The 20,884-nt window shown below is 41.9% G+C and overlaps 1 long non-coding RNA gene across 1 annotated transcript; it reads right to left on the reverse strand.

The window, feature by feature from the left end:
- Positions 1 to 112: 112 nt before the first annotated feature.
- On the reverse strand, positions 113 to 12,777 carry LOC141363259 (uncharacterized). The gene is made up of 3 exons (XR_012368800.1): positions 12,301 to 12,777; positions 11,947 to 12,045; positions 113 to 220 (listed from the first exon to the last, which is right to left on the reverse strand). It is a non-coding gene; the product is annotated as an uncharacterized lncRNA (long non-coding RNA).
- Between the last annotated feature and the right edge of the window lie 8,107 nt (positions 12,778 to 20,884).

A 20,884-nucleotide genomic window follows, 5' to 3' on the forward strand; every position in this document is an offset into this window, starting at 1 on the left:
CCGACGTTTCTACAATCATTTAAAGAAATTCTTATACCTTTAAAAAATATATATAATTGTATAAAAATGTCAAAATGTGATCAAATGATTCATAGTTGTTTTATACCTGTTATCGGGCCTTGTATCATCACTCTTAAAATTTACTGGATGATCAATAGACACGTCACTCTTCATAGACACACAGCTGAACTCTGGATCTGATCTCTTCTGATGATCTGAACTATAACACACAACAGATTAGAATAAATACTGATTGTAAATGAATGTTATTTGTTGAATACAATCATGAAGTACTTTTAATCGTTTCATTATGCTCCTTCAAAAACTGTTTTGAACATACCTCAGATTAAGCCTTGTATCATTATGTTGGCTTGACAAAGCCAACATACTGTTCTTCGATCTAAGCTTATTATTATGTTGGCTTGAAAAAGCCAACATACTGTTGTTGTATCTAAACTTATTATTATTATTCTGCTTCTGATCCCCACTTTTACCAATTGTATCTCCTCCTAGAGCTTTCAAGCTACACCCACAAAACTTTACAAAACTTTTAAGACTGGTCCGTAGATTTATGCTATGACTTTTCTAACTGATGGGACCTTCCGAATTCCTAAACGGGGCGCTCAAACACCCCAAAATTTCCATTGACTTAACATTACGACCAACTTTGACGGGTCATAGCTGCAAACGAGAAATTTGTAGAAACTTGTGGGTTATCACAGTTGAAGAGGCTGCCAGGCTCTGTAAGAACATACATCACATTGGGGTGTAAGCTGTACCCCTGGGGTGTAAGAGGCACCCAAATTTCCCCATTGACTTATAATGGGGCAGGAAACACGCCCATATAAGGGAATAAAAGCGTCCCAGATGGAATATCTTCATTTTAGAGTGCCGTAGAGACATGGGGCTGGGCTCATTTTACTCAAGCATCCAATCAGTCTTTCAGGATCTCTCCAAAGCTATTAAGCCACGCCCCTAGCAACCATTTTGGGCACCCTAGCAACATCTCCCATAGACTGCCATTATAAAATGCCCAGATGGATATCTTTGCATCACACTGTCATAGAGACATGGGGGTGGGCTCATTTCACTCAGGCATCCAATCAGTCTCTCAGGATTCTTACAGAGTTATTAAGCCACGCCCCTAGCAACCAAATATGAGCACCCTAGCAACAGAACAAACAAAGCCTTATATCTCCGCTTCAGAACATCATAGAGACACGGGGGTTGGACCGTTTTACTTGTGGCTTGAAGTGTGATCATTATGGGATGCCCATTTTCTCCCTAGCAACCAAACTTAGTACCCTAGCAACGGAATAAACAAAGCCTTATATCTCCGCTTCAGAACATCATAGAGACACGGGGGTTGGACCGTTTTACTTGTGGCTTGAAGTGTGATCATTATGGGATGCCATTTTTTTCCCTAGCAACCAAACTAAGTACCCTAGCAACGGAATAAACAAAGCCTTATATCTCCGCTTCAGAACATCTTAGAGACACGGGGGTTGGACCGTTTTACTTGTGGCTTGAAGGTTGATCATTATGGGATGCCATTTTTTTCCCTAGCAACCAAACTTAGTACCCTAGCAACAGAATAAACAAAGCCTTTTATCTCCGCTTCAGAACATCTTAGAGACACGGGGGTTCGACCGTTTTACTTGTGGCTTGAAGTGTGATCATTATGGGATGTCAATTTTTTCCCTAGCAACCAAACTTAGTACCCTAGCAACGGAATAAACAAAGCCTTATATCTCCGCTTCAGAACATCTTAGAGACACGGGGGTTGGACCGTTTTACGTGTGGCTTGAAGGTTGATCATTATGGGATGCCAATTTTCTCCCTAACAACCAAACTTAGTACCCTAGCAACGGAATAAACAAAGCCTTATATCTCTGCTTCAGAACATCTTAGAGACACGGGGGTTGGACCATTTTACTTGTGGCTTAAAGTGTGATCATTATGGGATGCCAATTTTCTGCCTAGCAACCAAACTTAGTACCCTAGCAACGGAATAAACAAAGCCTTATATCTCCGCTTCAGAACATCATAGAGACACGGGGGTTGGACCGTTTTACTTGTGGCTTGAAGTGTGATCATTATGGGATGTCATTTTTTTCCCTAGCAACCAAACTAAGTACCCTAGCAACGGAATAAACAAAGCCTTATATCTTCGCTTCAGGACATCTTAGAGACACGGGGGTTGGACCGTTTTACTTGTGGCTTGAAGGTTGATCATTATGGGATGCCATTTTTTTCCCTAGCAACCAAACTTAGTACCCTAGCAACAGAATAAACAAAGCCTTTTATCTCCGCTTCAGAAAATCTTAGAGACACGGGGGTTGGACCGTTTTACTTGTGGCTTGAAGTGTGATCATTATGGGATGTCAATTTTTTCCCTAGCAACCAAACTTAGTACCCTAGCAACGGAATAAACAAAGCCTTATATCTCCGCTTCAGAACATCTTAGAGACACGGGGGTTGGACCGTTTTACGTGTGGCTTGAAGGTTGATCATTATGGGATGCCAATTTTCTCCCTAACAACCAAACTTAGTACCCTAGCAACGGAATAAACAAAGCCTTATATCTCTGCTTCAGAACATCTTAGAGACACGGGGGTTGGACCATTTTACTTGTGGCTTAAAGTGTGATCATTATGGGATGCCAATTTTCTGCCTAGCAACCAAACTTAGTACCCTAGCAACGGAACAAACAAAGCCTTGTATCTCCGCATCAGAACATCATAGAGACACAGGGGTTGGACCGTTTTACTTGTGGCTTGAAGTGTAATCATTATGGGATGCCGGTTTTCTCCCTAGCAACCAAACTTAGTACCCTAGCAACTGAACAAACAAAGCCTTACATCTCCGCATCAGAACATCATAGAGACATGGGGGTTGGACCGTTTTACTTGTGGCTTGAAGTGTAATCATTATGGGATGCCAATTTTCTGCCTAGCAACCAAACTTAGTACCCTAGCAACGGAACAAACAAAGCCTTATATCTCCGCATCAGAACATCATAGAGACATGGGGGTTGGGTCTTTAAACATGTTAGCTTTATGCTGACTTTATGCTAAATCATGTTAGCTTCATGCTAAATCAGGCTAGCTTTATGCTAAATTATGTTAGCTTTATTTTAAAAAGCTTCATACTTAAGCATACTAACAACAAGATAGCCTACTAAACCAAACTTCTGTCAAACTGTCTTAAACGATCAGACCAGGCTTTGTCAAGCCAACATAAAGTTTGTCCTCAAACTTTAATATCTAGTTAGTGGTGCTTGCATTTATGCAAAGCATCACTATTACTATTCCTCAGGGATATTATTAGTGGTGCTTGCATTTATGCAAAGCATCACTATTATTATTCGTCATACTTATTATTTATAATTATTCTTCTTTTTCTGGACACTTTTTCGGCGCGTAACTCGTCCCGCACGGTTTAACGTAGTCCCACGAAAGAGGGCTCAAATCGACCGGATTATTGAGGAGAGGTGTGCTATGACTTTTATAAGGGATCGGGTGCAGGATTTCTGAAAGGGGGGCGAAAAACCACCCGAAAAATCCCATTGACTTAACATTGCGCCAAACTTTGACGAGTCATAGCTCCGCTCGAGGATTTTGTAGAAACATGTGGGTTACAACATTTGAAGAGGGTGGTAGGCTCTGTAAGAACATGGATCACAATGGGGTGTAAGTTGTACCCCTGGGGTGTAAGAGGTGCCCAAAAATGCCCAATGAAAAGTCAATGGGGCAAAATCCCATAGACTTACCATTGCAAAAATTTTGACGGGTCATAGGTACGAGTGAGGATTTTGTAGAAACATGTGGGTTACTAAATTTGAAGAGGGTGGTAAGCTATGTAAGAACATACATGACATTGGGGTGTAAGTTTTACCCCTGGGGTGTAAGAGGCACCCGAAAATTCCCATTGACTTATAATGGGGCAGGAAACATGCCCATATAAGGGAATAAAACAGTTCCAGATGGGATATCTTTGCTTTACAGTGTCGTAGAGATAAGTGGGTGGGCTCATTTCACTCGGGCATCCAATCAGTCCCTCAGGATCATCCCAGAGCTATTAAGCCACGCCCCTAGCAACAATTTTGGGCACCCTAGCAACATCTCCCATAGACTGCCATTATAAAATGCCCAGATGGATATCTTTGCACCACAGTGTCATAGAGACATGGGGGTGGGCTCATTTTACTCAGGCATCCAATCAGTCTCTCATGATCCTTACATAGGTATTAAGCCACGCCCCTAGCAACCATTTTTGAGCACCCTAGCAACATAAAATTCAAACAGTTATATCTCCGCATCAGAACATCGTAGAGACACGGGGGTTGGACCGTTTGACTCGTGACTCGGAGTGTAATCATTATGGGATGCCAATTTTTTCCCTAGCAACCAAATACAGTACCCTAGCAACAGAGTAAACAAAGGCTTATATCTCCGGACCAGAACATCGTAGAGACACGGGGGTTGGACCGTTTGACTCGTGACTCAGAGTGTAATCATTATGGGATGCCAATTTTTTCCCTAGCAACCAAATACAGTACCCTAGCAACAGAGTAAACAAAGCCTTATATCTCCGCTTCAGAACGTCGTAGAGACACAGGGGTTGGGCCGTATGACTAATGACTCGGAGTGTAATCATTATGGGATGCCAATTTTTTCCCTAGCAACCAAATACAGTACCCTAGCAACAGAGTAAACAAAGCCTTATATCTCCGCATCAGAAAGTCGTAGAGACACGGGGGTTGGACCGTATGACTAATGACTCGGAGTGTAATCATTATGGGATGCCAATTTTTTCCCTAGCAACCAAATACAGTACCCTAGCAACAGAGTAAACAAAGCCTTATATCTCCGCATCAGAACGTTGTAGAGACACGGGGGTTGGACCGTATGACTCGTGACTCGGCGTGTAATCATTATGGGATGCCAATTTTTTCCCTAGCAACCAAATACAGTACCCTAGCAACAGAGTAAACAAAGCCTTATATCTCCGCATCAGAACATCGTAGAGACACGGGGGTTGGACCGTTTGACTCGTGACTCGGAGTGTAATCATTATGGGATGCCAATTTTTTCCCTAGCAACCAAATACAGTACCCTAGCAACAGAGTAAACAAAGCCTTATATCTCCGCATCAGAACATCGTAGAGACACGGGGGTTGGACCGTTTGACTCGTGACTCAGAGTGTGATCATTATGGGATGCCAATTTTTTCCCTAGCAACCAAATACTGTACCCTAGCAACAGAGTAAACAAAGCCTTATATCTCCGCATCAGAACATCGTAGAGACATGGGGGTTGGATCGTTTTATTCGTAACTGGAAGTATAATCATATACTGTCCCCAGAAATTTGCCACGGCAAGCACCACTTCACATTTTCTTCAGGAAATGTACCTATCTAGTTATTATTATTATTCTTATGTCTGCACGTTTTTTCGGCGCGTAACTCGTCCCGCACGGTTTGCCGTAGTCCCATGAAAGAGGGCTCAAATCGACCGGTTTTTTGAAGAGATGGTGGCTATGACTTTTATAAGCGATCGGGTGCAGGATTTCCGAAAGGGGGGCGAAAAACCACCCGAAAAATCCCATTGACTTAACATTGCGCCCAACTTTGAAGGGTCATAGCTCTGCTCGAGGATTTTGTAGAAACATGTGTGTTACAACATTTGAAGAGTGTGGTAGGCTCTTTAAGAACATACATCACCATGGGGTATACCTTGTACCCCTGGGGTGTAAGAGGCACCCAAAAATGCCCAATGATAAGTCAATGGGCGAAAATCCCATAGACTTAACATTGCGAAAAATATTGACGGGTCATAGGTCCGAGCAAGGATTTCGTAGAACCATGTGGGTCACAACATTTGAAGAGGGTGCTAGACTCTTTCAGGACGTCCCCCACAATGGGGTGTAAGGTTACCCTAGCAACCATTTTGGGCACCCTAGCAACCTATCCCATAGACTGCCATTATAAAATGCCCAGATGGATATCTTTGCAGCACAGTGTCATAGAGACATGGGGGTGGGCTCATTTTACTCAGGCATCCAATCAGTCTCTCAGGATCCTTAAAGACTTACTAAGCCACGCCCCTAGCAACCACTTTTGAGCACCCTAGCAACATAAAATTCAAACAGTTATATCTCGGCATCAGAACATCGTAGAGACACGGGGGTTGGACCGTTTTACTTGTGACTAGGGGTGTAACAATTGGGCACATAATTGGCCACTCCCAAGCCACGCCCCTAGCAACCAAATTTGACCACCCTAGCAACCGAATAAACAAAGCCTTATATCTCCGCATCAGAACATCGTAGAGACACGGGGGTTGGACCGTTTGACTCGTGACTCGGCGTGTAATCATTATGGGATGCCAATTTTTTTCCCTAGCAACCAAATACAGTACCCTAGCAACAGAGTAAACAAAGCCTTATATCTCCGCATCAGAACATCGTAGAGACACGGGGGTTGGACCGTTTGACTCGTGACTCGGAGGGTAATCATTATGGGATGCCAATTTTTTCCCTAGCAACCAAATACAGTACCCTAGCAACAGAGTAAACAAAGCCTTATATCTCCGCATCAGAACATCATAGAGACACGGGGGTTGGACCGTTTGACTCGTGACCCGGAGCGTAATCACTATTGGAAGTCAAATTTTTCCCTAGCAACCAAATACAGTACCCTAGCAACCAAATAAAAAAAGCCTTTTATCTCCGCATCAGAACATCGTAGAGAGACGGGGTTTGGATCGTTTTACTCGTGACTGGAAGTATGATCATATACTGGCCCCAGAAATTTGCCACGGCAAGCACCACTCACATTTTCTTCAGGAAATGTACCTATCTAGTTATTAGTGGTGCTTGCATTTATGCAAAGCATCACTATTACTATTCCTCAGGGATATTATTATTATATTTTATTCTTACATCCGGACACTTTTTCGGCGCGTAACTCGTCCCGCACGCTTTGTCTTAGACCCATGAAAGAGGGCTCAAATCGACCGGATTATTGAGGAGAGGTGTGCTATGACTTTTATAAGCGATCGGGTGCAGGATTTCCGAAAGGGGGGCGAAAAACCACCCGAAAAATCCCATTGACTTAACATTGCGCCCAACTTTGACAAGTCATAGCTCCCCTCGAGGATTTTGTAGAAACATGTGGGTTACAACATTTGAAGAGGGTGGTAGGCTCTGTAAGAACATCCATCACATTGGGGTGTAAGTTGTACCCCTGGGGTGTAAGAGGCGCCCAAAAGTGCCCCAATGAAAAGTCAATGGGGGAAAATCCCATAGACTTAACATTGCAAAAATTTTGACGGGTCATAGGTACGAGTGAGGATTTCATAGAAACATGTGGGTTACCACATTTGAAGAGGGTGGTAGGCTCTGTAAGAACATACATGACATTGGGGTGTAAGTTGTACCCCTGGGGTGTAAGAGGCACCCGAAAATTCCCATTGACTTATAATGGGGCAGGAAACATGCCCATATAAGGGAATAAAACAGTTCCAGATGGGATATCTTTGCACCACAGTGTCATAGAGACATGGGGGTGGGCTCATTTTACTCAGGCATCCAATCAGTCTCTCAGGATCCTTACATAGGTATTAAGCCACGCCCCTAGCAACCACTTTTGAGCACCCTAGCAACATAAAATTCAAACAGTTATATCTCCGCATCAGAACATCGTAGAGACACGGGGGTTGGACCGTTTGACTCGTGACTCGGAGTGTAATCATTGTGGGATGCCAATGTTTTCCCTAGCAACCAAATACAGTACCCTAGCAACAGAGTAAACAAAGCCTTATATCTCCGCATCAGAACATCGTAGAGACACGGGGGTTGGACCGTTTGACTAGTGACTCGGCGGGTAATCACTATGGAATGTCAAATTTTTCCCTAGCAACCAAATACAGTACCCTAGCAACAGAGTAAACAAAGCCTTATATCTCCGCATCAGAACATCGTAGAGACACGGGGGTTGGACCGTTTGACTAGTGACTCGGCGGGTAATCACTATGGGATGTCAAATTTTTCCCTAGCAACCAAATACAGTACCCTAGCAACAGAGTAAACAAAGCCTTATATCTCCGCACCAGAACATCGTAGAGACACGGGGGTTGGACCGTTTTACTCGTGACTCGGAGTGTAATCACTAGTGGATGTCATTTTTCCCCTAGCAACCAAATACAGTACCCTAGCAACAGTGTAAACAAAGCCTTATATCTCCGCATCAGAACATCGTAAAGACACAGGGGTTGGACCGTTTTACTCGTGACTCGGCATGTAATCACTAGTGGATGCCAATATTTTCCCTAGCAACCAAATACAGTACCCTAGCAACAGAGTAAACAAAGCCTTATATCTCTGCATCAGAACATCGTAGAGACACGGGGTTGGACCATTTGACTCGTGACTCGGAGTGTAATCATTAGTGGATGCCATTTTTTCCCCTAGCAACCAAATACAGTACCCTAGCAACAGAGTAAACAAAGCCTTATAACTCCGTATCAGAACATCGTAGAGACACGGGGGTTGGATTGTTTTACTTGTGGTATGGAGTATAAACATATACTGTCCCCCGAAATTTGCCACGGCAAGCACCACTTCACATTTTCTTCAGGAAATGTACCTATCTAGTTATTATTATTCTTCTGGTCCACACTTTTTCTAACAGTAACTCCTCCTAGAGCTTTCAAGCTACACCCACAAAACTTTACAAAACTTTTAAGACTGGTACGTAGATTTATGCTATGACTTTTATAACTGATGGGACCTACCGAATTCCTAAACGGGGCGCTCAAACACCCCAAATTTTCCATTGACTTAACATTACGACCAACTTTGACGGGTCATAGCTGCGAACGAGAAATTTGTAGAAACTTGTGGGTTATCACAGTTGAAGAGGCTGGTAGGCTGTGTAAGAACATACATCACATTGGGGTGTAAGCTGTACCCCTGGGGTGTAAGAGGCACCCAAATTTCCCCATTGACTTATAATGGGGCAGGAAACATGCCCATATAAGGGAATAAAAGCGTCCCAGATGGAATATCTTCATTTTAGAGTGTCGTAGAGACATGGGGGTGGGCTCATTTTACTCAGGCATCCAATCAGTCTCTCAAGATCGTCCCATAGCTATTAAGCCACGCCCCTAGCAACCATTTTTGGGCACCCTAGCAACTTATTCCATAGACTGCCATTATAAATTGCGCAGATGGATATCTTTGCAGCACAGTGTCACAGAGACATGGGGGTGGGCTCATTTTACTCAGGCATCCAATCAGTCTCTGAGGATTCTTATCGAGGTATTAAGCCACGCCCCTAGCAACCAAATATGAGCACCCTAGCAACATAATAAACAAAGCCTTATATCTCTGGATCCGAACATCATAGAGGCATGGGGGTTGGGTCTTTTGGTCATGTTACCCTTATGCTAGCTTCATGCTAAGTCATACTAGCTTCATGCTAGTTTCATGCTAGCTTTATGCTAATTTCATAATAAATCATGCTAGCTTCATGCTTATTCATGTTAGCATCATGCTAGCTTCATGCTAATTCATGTTAGCATCATGCTAGCTTCATGCTAATTCATGTTAGCATCATGCTAGCTTCATGCTAATTCATGTTAGCATCATGCTAGCTTCATGCTAATTCATGTTAGCATCATGCTAGCTTCATGCTAATTCATGTTAGCATCATGCTAGCTTCATGCTAATTCATGTTAGCATCATGCTAGCTTCATGCTAATTCATGTTAGCATCATGCTAGCTTCATGCTAATTCATGTTATCATCATGCTAGCTTCATGCTAATTCATGTTATCACCATTCTAGCTTCATGCTAATTCATGTTGGCATCATTCTAGCTTCATGCTAATTCATGTTAACATCATGCTAGCTTCATGCTAATTCATGTTAGCATCATGCTAGCTTCATGCTAATTCATGCTAGCTTCATGCTAATTCATGTTAGCATCATGCTAGCTTCATGCTAATTCATGTTAGCATCATGCTAGCTTCATGCTAATTCATGTTAGCATCATGCTAGCTTCATGCTAATTCATGTTAGCATCATGCTAGCTTCATGCTAATTCATGTTAGCATCATGCTAGCTTCATGCTAATTCATGTTAGCATCATGCTAGCTTCATGCTAATTCATGTTAGCATCATGCTAATTCATGTTAGCATCATGCTAGCTTCATGCTAATTCATGTTAGCATCATGCTAGCTTCATGCTAATTCATGTTAGCATCATGCTAGCTTCATGCTAATTCATGTTAGCATCATGCTAGCTTCATGCTAATTCATGTTAGCATCATGCTAGCTTCATGCTAATTCATGTTAGCATCACGCTAGCTTCATGCTAATTCATGTTAGCATCACGCTAGCTTCATGCTAATTCATGTTAGCATCATGCTAGCTTTATGCTAATTCATGTTAGCATCATGCTAGCTTCATGCTAATTCATGTTAGCATCATGTTTACTCATGTTTATTCATGTTAACATCATGCTAACTTAGTGCTAAATCATGTTAACATGCTAAGTTTTTGTTAAATCATGTTTACGGAAAGTTAGACTACTAAACTAAACTTGTTTTAAGTTTCTCCAAAACTTTTTTAAACGTTCAGGCCAGGTTTTGTCAAGCCAACATAAAGTTTGTCTTCAAACTTTTCTATCTAGTTACTCTTAAAATTTACTGGATGATCAATAGACACGTCACTCTTCATAGACACACAGCTGAACTCTGGATCTGATCTCTTCTGATAAACTGAACTAAATACACAACAGATTTAATACTTTAATCCACATGAATAGTCTTCATAACAAAAATAATTACAAGAAACTTTAAGTGTTATTAAGGTTTTAGATATTTAGATTTTAATTAAAAACAAAGATACTGCTATATTTTTCTGTGATATAAAGGTTATTTAATAAAGTGTTTACAGTGCTTTAAGTGGGCTGGTACGCGTTGGTACTCAGTGTCACCACTTCCAAATATAGCTCTTGAGTGTACCACCACCTCTCCGTGCGCCCAGAACGTGCTTTAGCGTAGCGGAACGCTCATTTGCACATTTAAATCAGAGGTTTTAATCCTTTGGCTGCGCTGCCACTTTTCAGAGGGCCCTTCACAATGCACGCTTCCTAATTCATCCCACCGAGAGCAGAGACTACATTACCCATACACCCTTGAGTTTTACAAGTTAAAAGGCCATGCGTCGCTTTTGCTGCTGTCAGTGTCATCAATTCAGCGTCGTCCGGAGAGGTGTGTGTGTTTGTGTGTAAAACGCACAACCATAGCTGCTCGATTAAATGAAAATACAATGAACACTTAATATGCCCTCCTTGTTTTAAAGTCTGAGTAGTAAAAGAACAAGTTCATAGTAAAAACATTATTGAAATTGTAATATACATTTAGTTTAATTGCTAAACTACAAGTGCCTATGAAACTACGAAATTTCAATGAATTTGAACGACCGCAAAATGGAAAACAATGGGAGAAAATAGTAATGACTTTAGAGTTTCAACTGGCCAGTATTTTGTTATATTTGAACCCATAGACATGGTCTTGACTTTTTAAAGTTTTTTTCAAGCTCTATCTGAACAACTAGTTTAAGCATTCAATCATGTTGAAATGTTTTACTTGCATGCACGTACATTACATTTATGTTCAATAGATATTTCTACAGTACCTCTTTCTAAGGGTATTTTTTCAAAATCCTTTTGCAAATTTTATTTATGTTCAGTAGCTATTTGTAGCTGAAGCAAATCCACAAACTTATAAAAGTATTTATTATTTTTTTAAGGTCGTCTGTTGACTGCTGTATATAAAACCCCTTCAATATAGGAAGAGTCGAGTCAGCAAAAAAATAATAAATAATAGAGTACCGGCACCTCTTTTGGGCCACTTAAAGTGTTCATATAAAGTACCTGCATCCTGTAGAAAAATGTTCATCTGCTGATGTTTGTGTTTGAGCCATGATGGAGCTGTAGAGGTGAATCTGATCAATCTGATCTCCACAACTGATACTGAATGAAAATAACATTCAGACACAAAATAAACTTAAAGTGAATAAACATACATTATAACTGAGTAAATGAATGAATCCTGAGTGTTGAAGAAACAACTGCATCAACACAACTACACAACATTATATCAACACAACACAAATTAACACAGATGTTCCTTCTTTGAAGAATCACATATAACACAAAACAAAAAAATTAAAAATTTTGTTTTTTAGAGAAACTATGAATGAGGAAAGGAAAAGCATCTCGTCTCACCTGAACACTCGCTGTCATTACAATTAGTGATGTTTAGTTCTTGAAGGAATCGTTCTTTTGAGTGGGTTCTCAGGAATTAACCGGTCGAGCTGGTTTAGCAGCCACTTTCGTTTCCCTTGGAATGTCTTTTCCCCCTCAGATGATGAAGCGTTTCTGCTGACAGCACATGTGCAGGGACCTTACAATAGCTGCATGTTTTTAATTTATTTATTTTTTAGTATGGCATATGTACAGAATTTGTACAAACTAATACAGCTCACAACAATTAAAACTATAAAATAAATATCAAAAGCAGCTGGGTGTACAAAAAGCCCTACTCCTGTACACAAATCAAACTGAATCGGGTTGTAGTTTCGGGTTGATGACACATGAAGCACAGTCAAAATAGCATGCCAGACTAAAAAATAACTGAATGAGCCGGTTCAACCAACTGTCAAAGATTGCAAAGGATTGTGACAAATGAGTTGCTGACACTGTGTGTGTATCACTAGCCGTGTTTGCACTATCGGGCTTCAATCGGCCGTGCCAGTGCCTGCCGAGGCCTGTGGCGTTTGCATTGTCACTTCCGGGGAATGATCGTGCTTCACTGGTGCTTCGTTGGTGCTTAAGGCCCGGCTTTTCTGGCCCGCCGAAATCCTTGGGCCAGTGCGGGCTTCTCGGGGCTAGGGGAGTGGTAAAGGTCAAAGGCGGAGTTTATCTGAGTCTCTGGCAAGATGCGCATCCATCTGTCTGCAGATTTAAAACTTTAAAAATAATCGGGATCGCCAGTAATTTACTGTTTAACGGAAGATGCCTGCTATGTTTGTACTTCGGACTGAAGAAAATGATCTGCATATGGAAAAAAACAAAGACGCGTTACAACGCCGAACTCGCCACGCTAAGGATCCGGCGCAAACAGCTACCGGTTCGGGAGAAGTTTATAACGTTTCGGGCACAGAACAAAGTGTTTAAAGTGCAACAGTGCTGAGAAATTAAAGATGTGTGTTGGATCATCATTTCATCGTCTATGTATTAAAGAAGCGATCACTCGAGTCACGATGGTATCTACAGTCGGTGAGTAACATGCTACATAACGTTTGCATACAAAACACGTAAAATACAATACAAATAACTATTGCATAAGTGTCTTACATGGGTGTTTATTGTGTTTTTTGTGTTATATTGTCATCTCTGTTATATTTTTTAGTCAGCCCTTAGAAAAAGTAACCATGGTTTTATTATATTAGTCATAGCCATGCTTTCTGGTATTTTGGAGATTAATTAAACTCTTATATGAATGTAGCAAACTTTATATGTCGGTATACTGTATGTGTATTTACAAACCCTTTATACAAAACGTCACGTGCTGCTTCATTCTTTTGTGTCCGTTTTACAGAAAAATGCCAACGTAAAGCTTTCAGTTTGTCATCCAGGAGTTTTTATTTTGTATATGAGAGATGACACAGCAACAGATGAAAGAGCAGGAGATGAAACGAAGATGATGATGATGATGAGACGACAGGAGCGATGGATGTTGAAATCCGTCCGGAGGAGATGTCTTTAAATACACTGTTTGTGCACTGATATAAACTTCATATGTAAACTAGAAATGCAATTCCCAAGGAATTACCAGTGCATGAAAATGCAAAAAAGTTGATTGACAGAAATGTAAAAGAAATTTAGTCTAGTAGTTTACCTGGCTGTTGACATGTTTTGCTAGCATGATTTAACATGAAGATAACATGATTTATCATGAAGCTAACATGATTTATCATGACATTATCATGATTTAGCATGAAGCAAACATGATTTAACATGAAGCTAACATGATTTAGCATGAAGCTAACATGACGCTAGCATGATTTAGCATGAAGCTAGCATGATTTAGCATGAAGCTAGCATGTTGTTAGCATGATTTAGCATGATGTTAGCATGATTAACATGAAGCTAGCATGCTAGCATGATTAGCATGAATCTAGCATGATTAGCATTGAAGCTAACATGATGTTAACATGATTAGCATTGAAGCTAGCATGATTACCATGAAGCTAGCATGATTAGCATGAAGGTAACATGATGCTAGCATGATGGTAGCATGATGTTAGCATGATTAGCATGATGCTAGCTTGATAAGCATGAAGTTAACATGATGTTAGCATGATTAGCATGATGCTAGCATGATTAGCATGAAGTTAGCATGATGTTAGCATGATTAGCATTGAAGCTAGCATGATGCTAGCATGATTAGCATGAAGCTAACATGATGCTAGCATGATTAGCATGACGTTAGCATGATGCTAACATGATTAGCATGAAGTTAGCATGATGCTAGCATGATTAGCATGATGCTAGCATGATTAACATTAAGTTAGCATGATGTTAGCATGATTAGCATGATGCTAGCATGATTAACATTAAGCTAGCATTATGCTAGCATGATTAGCATGAAGCTAGCATGATTAGCATTGAAGCTAGCATGATGCTAACATGATTAGCATGAAGTTAACATGGGCTAACATGATGCTAGCATGATTAGCATGATGCTAGCATGATTAGCATGAAGTTAGCATGAAGTTAGCATGAAGTTAGCATGATGTTAGCATGATGTTAGCATGATTAGCATGAAGCTAGCATGATGTTAGCATGACTAGCATGAAGTTAGCATGATGGTGGCATGATTAGCATGAAGCTAGCATGATGCTAATATGATTAACATGAAGCTAGCATGATTTAGCATGAAGCTAACAAGATTTAACATTAAGCTAACATGATTTAGCATTAAGTTAGCAAGATTTATTATAAAATTAGCATAAAGCTAGCATGAAACTAGCACGAAGCTAGTATGACTTAGCATGAAGCTAGCATGAAGCTAATATGACCCAAAGACCCAACCCCCATGTCTCTATGATGTTCGGATCCAGAGATATAAGGCTTTGTTTATTATGTTGCTAGGCTGCTCATATTTGGTTGCTAGGGGCGTGGCTTAATACCTCAATAAGGATGGTGAGAGACTGATTGGATGCCTGAGTAAAATGAGCCCACCCCCATGTCTCTATGATACTGTGCTGCAAAGATATCCATTTGGGCATTTTATAATGGCAGTCTATGGGAAATGTTGCTAGGGTGCCCAAAATGGTTGCTAGGGGCGTGGCTTAATAGCTCAATAAGGATCCTAAGGGACTGATTGGATGCCTGAGTAAAATGAGCCCACCCCCAAGTCTCTATGACACTGCGCTGCAAAGATATCCCATCTGGGACGTTTTTATTTCCTTATATGGGCATGATTCCTGCCCCATTATAAGTCTATGGGGAAATTTGGGGGCCTCTTACACCCCAGGGGTACAACTTACACGCCATTGTGAGGTATGTTCTTACAGAGCCTGCCAGCCTCTTCAAATGTGGCAAGTCACAAGTTTCTGTGAAATTCTAGGTCTGAGCTACGACTCGTCAAAGTTTGTCTCCATGTTAAGTCAATGGGATTTTTCGGCTGCTTTTTCGCCCCTGGGGCGAAGACCGTACCCCCGACCGCTTATAAAAGTCATAGCACACTATTCCCGAATAGTCCGCACGTTTGAGAGTTGGAATGAAGTTTCTAAGTTAAGCGGTTCGAGCCGTATTAATTGCGGAAATTTGGTTGGAAGAATAATAATAATAACTAGATAGGTACATTTCCTGAAGAAAATGTGAGTGGTGCTTGCCGTGGCAAAATTCTGGGGACCATATATGATTATACTCCAAGCCAAAAGTAAAACGATCCAACTCCCGTGTCTCTACGATGTTCTGCTGCGGAGATATAAGGCTGTGTTTACACTGTTGCTAGGGTACTGTATTTGGTTGCTAGGGGGAAAATTGGAATCCACTGGTGATTACACTCCAAGTCACAAGTCAAACGGTCCAACCCCCGTGTCTCTACAATGTTCTGATGCGGAGATATAAAGCTTTGTTTACTCTGTTGCTAGGGTACTGTATTTGGTTGCTAGGGAAAAAAGTGGCATCCCATAATGATTACCCTCTCAGTCACGAGTCAAACGGTCCAACTCCTGTGTCTCTACGAAGTTCTGATGCAGAGATATAAGGCTTTGTTTATTCCGTTGCTAGGGTACTGTATTTGGTTGCTAGGGAAAAAATTGGCATCCCATAAAGATTACACTCTGAGTCATGAGTCAAACGGTCCAACCCCCGTGTCTCTACGATGTTCTGATGTGGAGATATAAGGCTTTGTTTATTCGGTTGCTAGGGTACTGTATTTGGTTGCTAGGGAAAAAATTGGCATCCCATAATGATTACACTCTCAGTCACGAGTAAAACGGTCCAACCCCCGTGTCTCTACGATGTTCTGATGCGAAGATATAAGGCTTTGTTTGTTCTGTTGCTAGGGTACTGTATTTGGTTGCTAGGGAAAAAATTGGCATCCCATAATGATTACACTCTGAGTCACTAGTCAAACGGTCCAACCCCCGTGTCTCTACGATGTTCTCATGCAGAGATATAAGGCTTTGTTTACTCTGTTGCTAGGGTACTGTATTTGGTTGCTAGGGAAAAAATTGGCATCCCATAATGATTACACTCTGAGTCACGAGTCAAACGGTCCAACCCCCATGTCTCTACGATGTTCTGGTGCGGAGATATAAGCCTTTGTTTACTCTGTTGCTAGGGTACTGTATTTGGTTGCTAGGGAAAAAATTGGCATCCCATAATGATTACACTCCGAGTCACGAGTCAAACGGTCCAACCCCCGTGTCTCTACGATGTTCTGATGCGGAGATATAAGGCTTTGTTTACTCTGTTGCTAGGGTACTGTATTTGGTTGCTAGGGAAAAAATTGGCATCCCATAATGATTACACTCTGAGTCACTAGTCAAACGGTCCAACCCCCGTGTCTCTACGATGTTCTGATGCGGAGATATAACTGTTTGAATTTTATGTTGCTAGGGTGCTCAAAAATGGTTGCTAGGGGCGTGGCTTAATACCTATGTAAGGATCCTGAGAGACTGATTGGATGCCTGAGTAAAATGAGCCCACCCCCATGTCTCTATGACACTGTGGTGCAAAGATATCCATCTGGGCATTTTATAATGGCAGTCTATGGGAGATGTTGCTAGGGTGCCCAAAATTGTTGCTAGGGGCGTGGCTTAATAGCTTTGGGATGATTCTGAGGGACTGATTGGATGCCCGAGTGAAATGAGCCCACCCACTTATCTCTACGACAATGTAAAGCAAAGATATCCCATCTGGAACTGTTTTATTCCCTTATATGGGCATGTTTCCTGCCCCATTATAAGTCAATGGGAATTTTCGGGTGCCTCTTACACCCCAGGGGTACAACTTACACCCCAATGTCATGTATGTTCTTACATAGCTTACCACCCTCTTCAAATTTAGTAACCCACATGTTTCTAAGGAATCCTCCCTCGGACCTATGACCCGTCAAAATTTTTGCAATGTTAAGTCTATGGGATTTTGCCCCATTGACTTTTCATTGGGGCACATTTGGGCACCTCTTACACCCCAGGGGTACAACTTACACCCCATTGTGATCCATGTTCTTACAGAGCCTACCACCCTCTTCAAATGTTGTAACCCACATGTTTCTACAAAATCCTCGAGCAGAGCTATGACTCGTCAAAGTTGGGCGCAATGTTAAGTCAATGGGATTTTTCGGGTGGTTTTTCGCCCCCCTTTCGGAAATCCTGCACCCCATCGCTTATAAAAGTCATAGCACACCTCTCCTCAATAAGCCGGTCGATTTGAGCCCTCTTTCATGGGTCTACGTCAAAGCGTGCGGGACGAGTTACGCGCCGAAAAAAGTGTCCAGAAAAAGAAGAATAATAATAATTATAAATAATAATAATAAGTATGAGCAATAGTAATAGTGATGCCTTGCATAAATGCAAGCACCACTAACTAGATAGGTACATTTCCTGAAGAAAATGTGAGTGGTGCTTGCCGTGGCAAAATTCTGGGGACCATATATGATTATACTCCAAGCCAAAAGTAAAACGGTCCAACCCCCGTGTCTCTACGATGTTCTGATGCGGAGATATAAGGCTTTGTTTACTCTGTTGCTAGGGTACTGTATTTGGTTGCTAGGGGAAAAAATTGGCATCCACTAGTGATTGCCCTCCGAGTCACGAGTCAAACGGTCCAACCCCCATGTCTCTACGATGTTCTGATGCGGAGATATAAGGCTTTGTTTACTCTGTTGCTAGGGTACTGTATTTGGTTGCTAGGGAAAAAATTGGCATCCACTACTGATTACCCTCCGAGTCACGAGTCAAACGGTCCAACCCCCGTGTCTCTACGATGTTCTGATGCGGAGATATAAGGCTTTGTTTATTCGGTTGCTAGGGTGGTCAAATTTGGTTGCTAGGGGCGTGGCTTGGGAGTGGCCAATTATGTGCCCAATTGTTACACCCCTAGTCACAAGTAAAACGGTCCAACCCCCGTGTCTCTACGATGTTCTGATGCGGAGATATAAGGCTTTGTTTACTCTGTTGCTAGGGTACTGTATTTGGTTGCTAGGGAAAAATTGCCATCCACTAGTGATTACCCTCCAAGTCATGAGTCAAACGGTCCAACCCCCGTGTCTCTACGATGTTCTGATGCGGACATATAAGGCTTTGTTTAGTCTGTTGCTAGGGTACTGTATTTGGTTGCTAGGGAAAAAAATGGCATCCACTAGGGATTACCCTCCGAGTCACGAGTCAAACGGTCCAACCCCCGTGTCTCTACGATTTTCTGATGCGGAGATATAAGGCTTTGTTTACTCTGTTGCTAGGGTACTGTATTTGGTTGCTAGGGAAAAAATTGGCATCCCATAATGATTACACACCGAGTCACAAGTAAAACGGTCCAACCCCCGTGTCTCTACGATGTTCTGATGCGGAGATATAAGGCTTTGTTTACTCTGTTGCTAGGGTACTGTATTTGGTTGCTAGGGAAAAAATTGGCATCCCATAATGATTATACTCCGAGTCACGAGTCAAACAGTCCAACCCCCGTGTCTCTACGATGTTCTGATGCGGAGATATAAGGCTTTGTTTACTCTGTTGCTAGGGTACTGTATTTGGTTGCTAGGGAAAAAATTGGCATCCCATAATGATTACACTCTGAGTCAAGAGTCAAACGGTCCAACCCCCGTGTCTCTACGATGTTCTGATGCGGAGATATAACTGTTTGAATTTTATGTTGCTAGGGTGCTCAAAAGTGGTTGCTAGGGGCGTGGCTTAAAACCTAGGTAAGGATCCTGAGAGACTGATTGGATGTCTGAGTAAAATGAGCCCACCCCCATGTCTCTATGACACTGTGGTGCAAAGATATCCATCTGGGCATTTTATAATGGCAGTCTATGGGAGATGTTGCTAGGGTGCCCAAAATTGTTGCTAGGGGCGTGGCTTAATAGCTCTGGGATGATCCTGAGAGACTGATTGGATGCCCGAGTGAAATGAGCCCACCCACTTATCTCTACGACACTGTAAAGCAAAGATATCCCATCTGGAACTGTTTTATTCCCTTATATGGGCATGTTTCCTGCCCCATTATAAGTCAATGGGAATTTTCGGGTGCCTCTTACACCCCAGGGGTACAACTTACACCCCAATGTCATGTATGTTCTTACAGAGCCTACCACCCTCTTCAAATAATGTAACCCACATGTTTCTACAAAATCCTCGAGCGGAGCTATGACCCGTCAAAGTTCGGCGCAATGTTAAGTCAATGGGATTTTTTGGGTGATTTTTTGCCCCCCTTTCGGAAATCCTGCACCCGATCCCTTATAAAAGTCATAGCACACCTCTCCTCAATAAACCGGTCGATTTGAGCCCACTTTCATGGGACTACGGCAAACCGTGCGGGACGAGTTACGCGCCGAAATTTTGTCCAGATATAAAAATAATAATAATAACTAGATAGGTACATTTCCTGAAGAAAATGTGAGTGGTGCTTGCCGTGGCAAAATTCTCGGGACAATATATGATTATACTCCAAGCCAAAAGTAAAACAATCCAACTCTCGTGTCTCTGCGATGCTCTGATGCGGAGATATAAGGCTTTGTTTATCCGGTTGCTAGGGTACTGTATTTGGTTGCTAGGGAGAAAATTTGCATCTACTAGTGATTACACTCCGACTCACAAGTCAAACGGTCTAACCCCCGTGTCTGTACGATGTTCTGATTCGGAGATATAAGGCTTTGTTTACTCTGTTGCTAGGGTACTGTTTTGGTTGCTAGGGAAAAAATTGCCATCCACTAGTGATTACATGCCGAGTCACAAGTAAAATGGTCCAACCCCCGTGTCTCTACGATGTTCTGATGCGGAGATATAAGGCTTTGTTTACTCTGTTGCTAGGGTACTGTATTTGGTTGCTAGGGAGAAAATTTGCATCTACTAGTGATTACACTCCGACTCACAAGTCAAACGGTCTAACCCCCGTGTCTGTACGATGTTCTGATTCGGAGATATAAGGCTTTGTTTACTCTGTTGCTAGGGTACTGTTTTGGTTGCTAGGGAAAAAATTGCCATCCACTAGTGATTACATGCCGAGTCACAAGTAAAATGGTCCAACCCCCGTGTCTCTACGATGTTCTGATGCGGAGATATAAGGCTTT

This window comes from Misgurnus anguillicaudatus, unplaced genomic scaffold (assembly GCF_027580225.2).
Source record: "Misgurnus anguillicaudatus unplaced genomic scaffold, ASM2758022v2 HiC_scaffold_33, whole genome shotgun sequence".
NCBI lineage: Eukaryota > Metazoa > Chordata > Actinopteri > Cypriniformes > Cobitidae > Misgurnus > Misgurnus anguillicaudatus.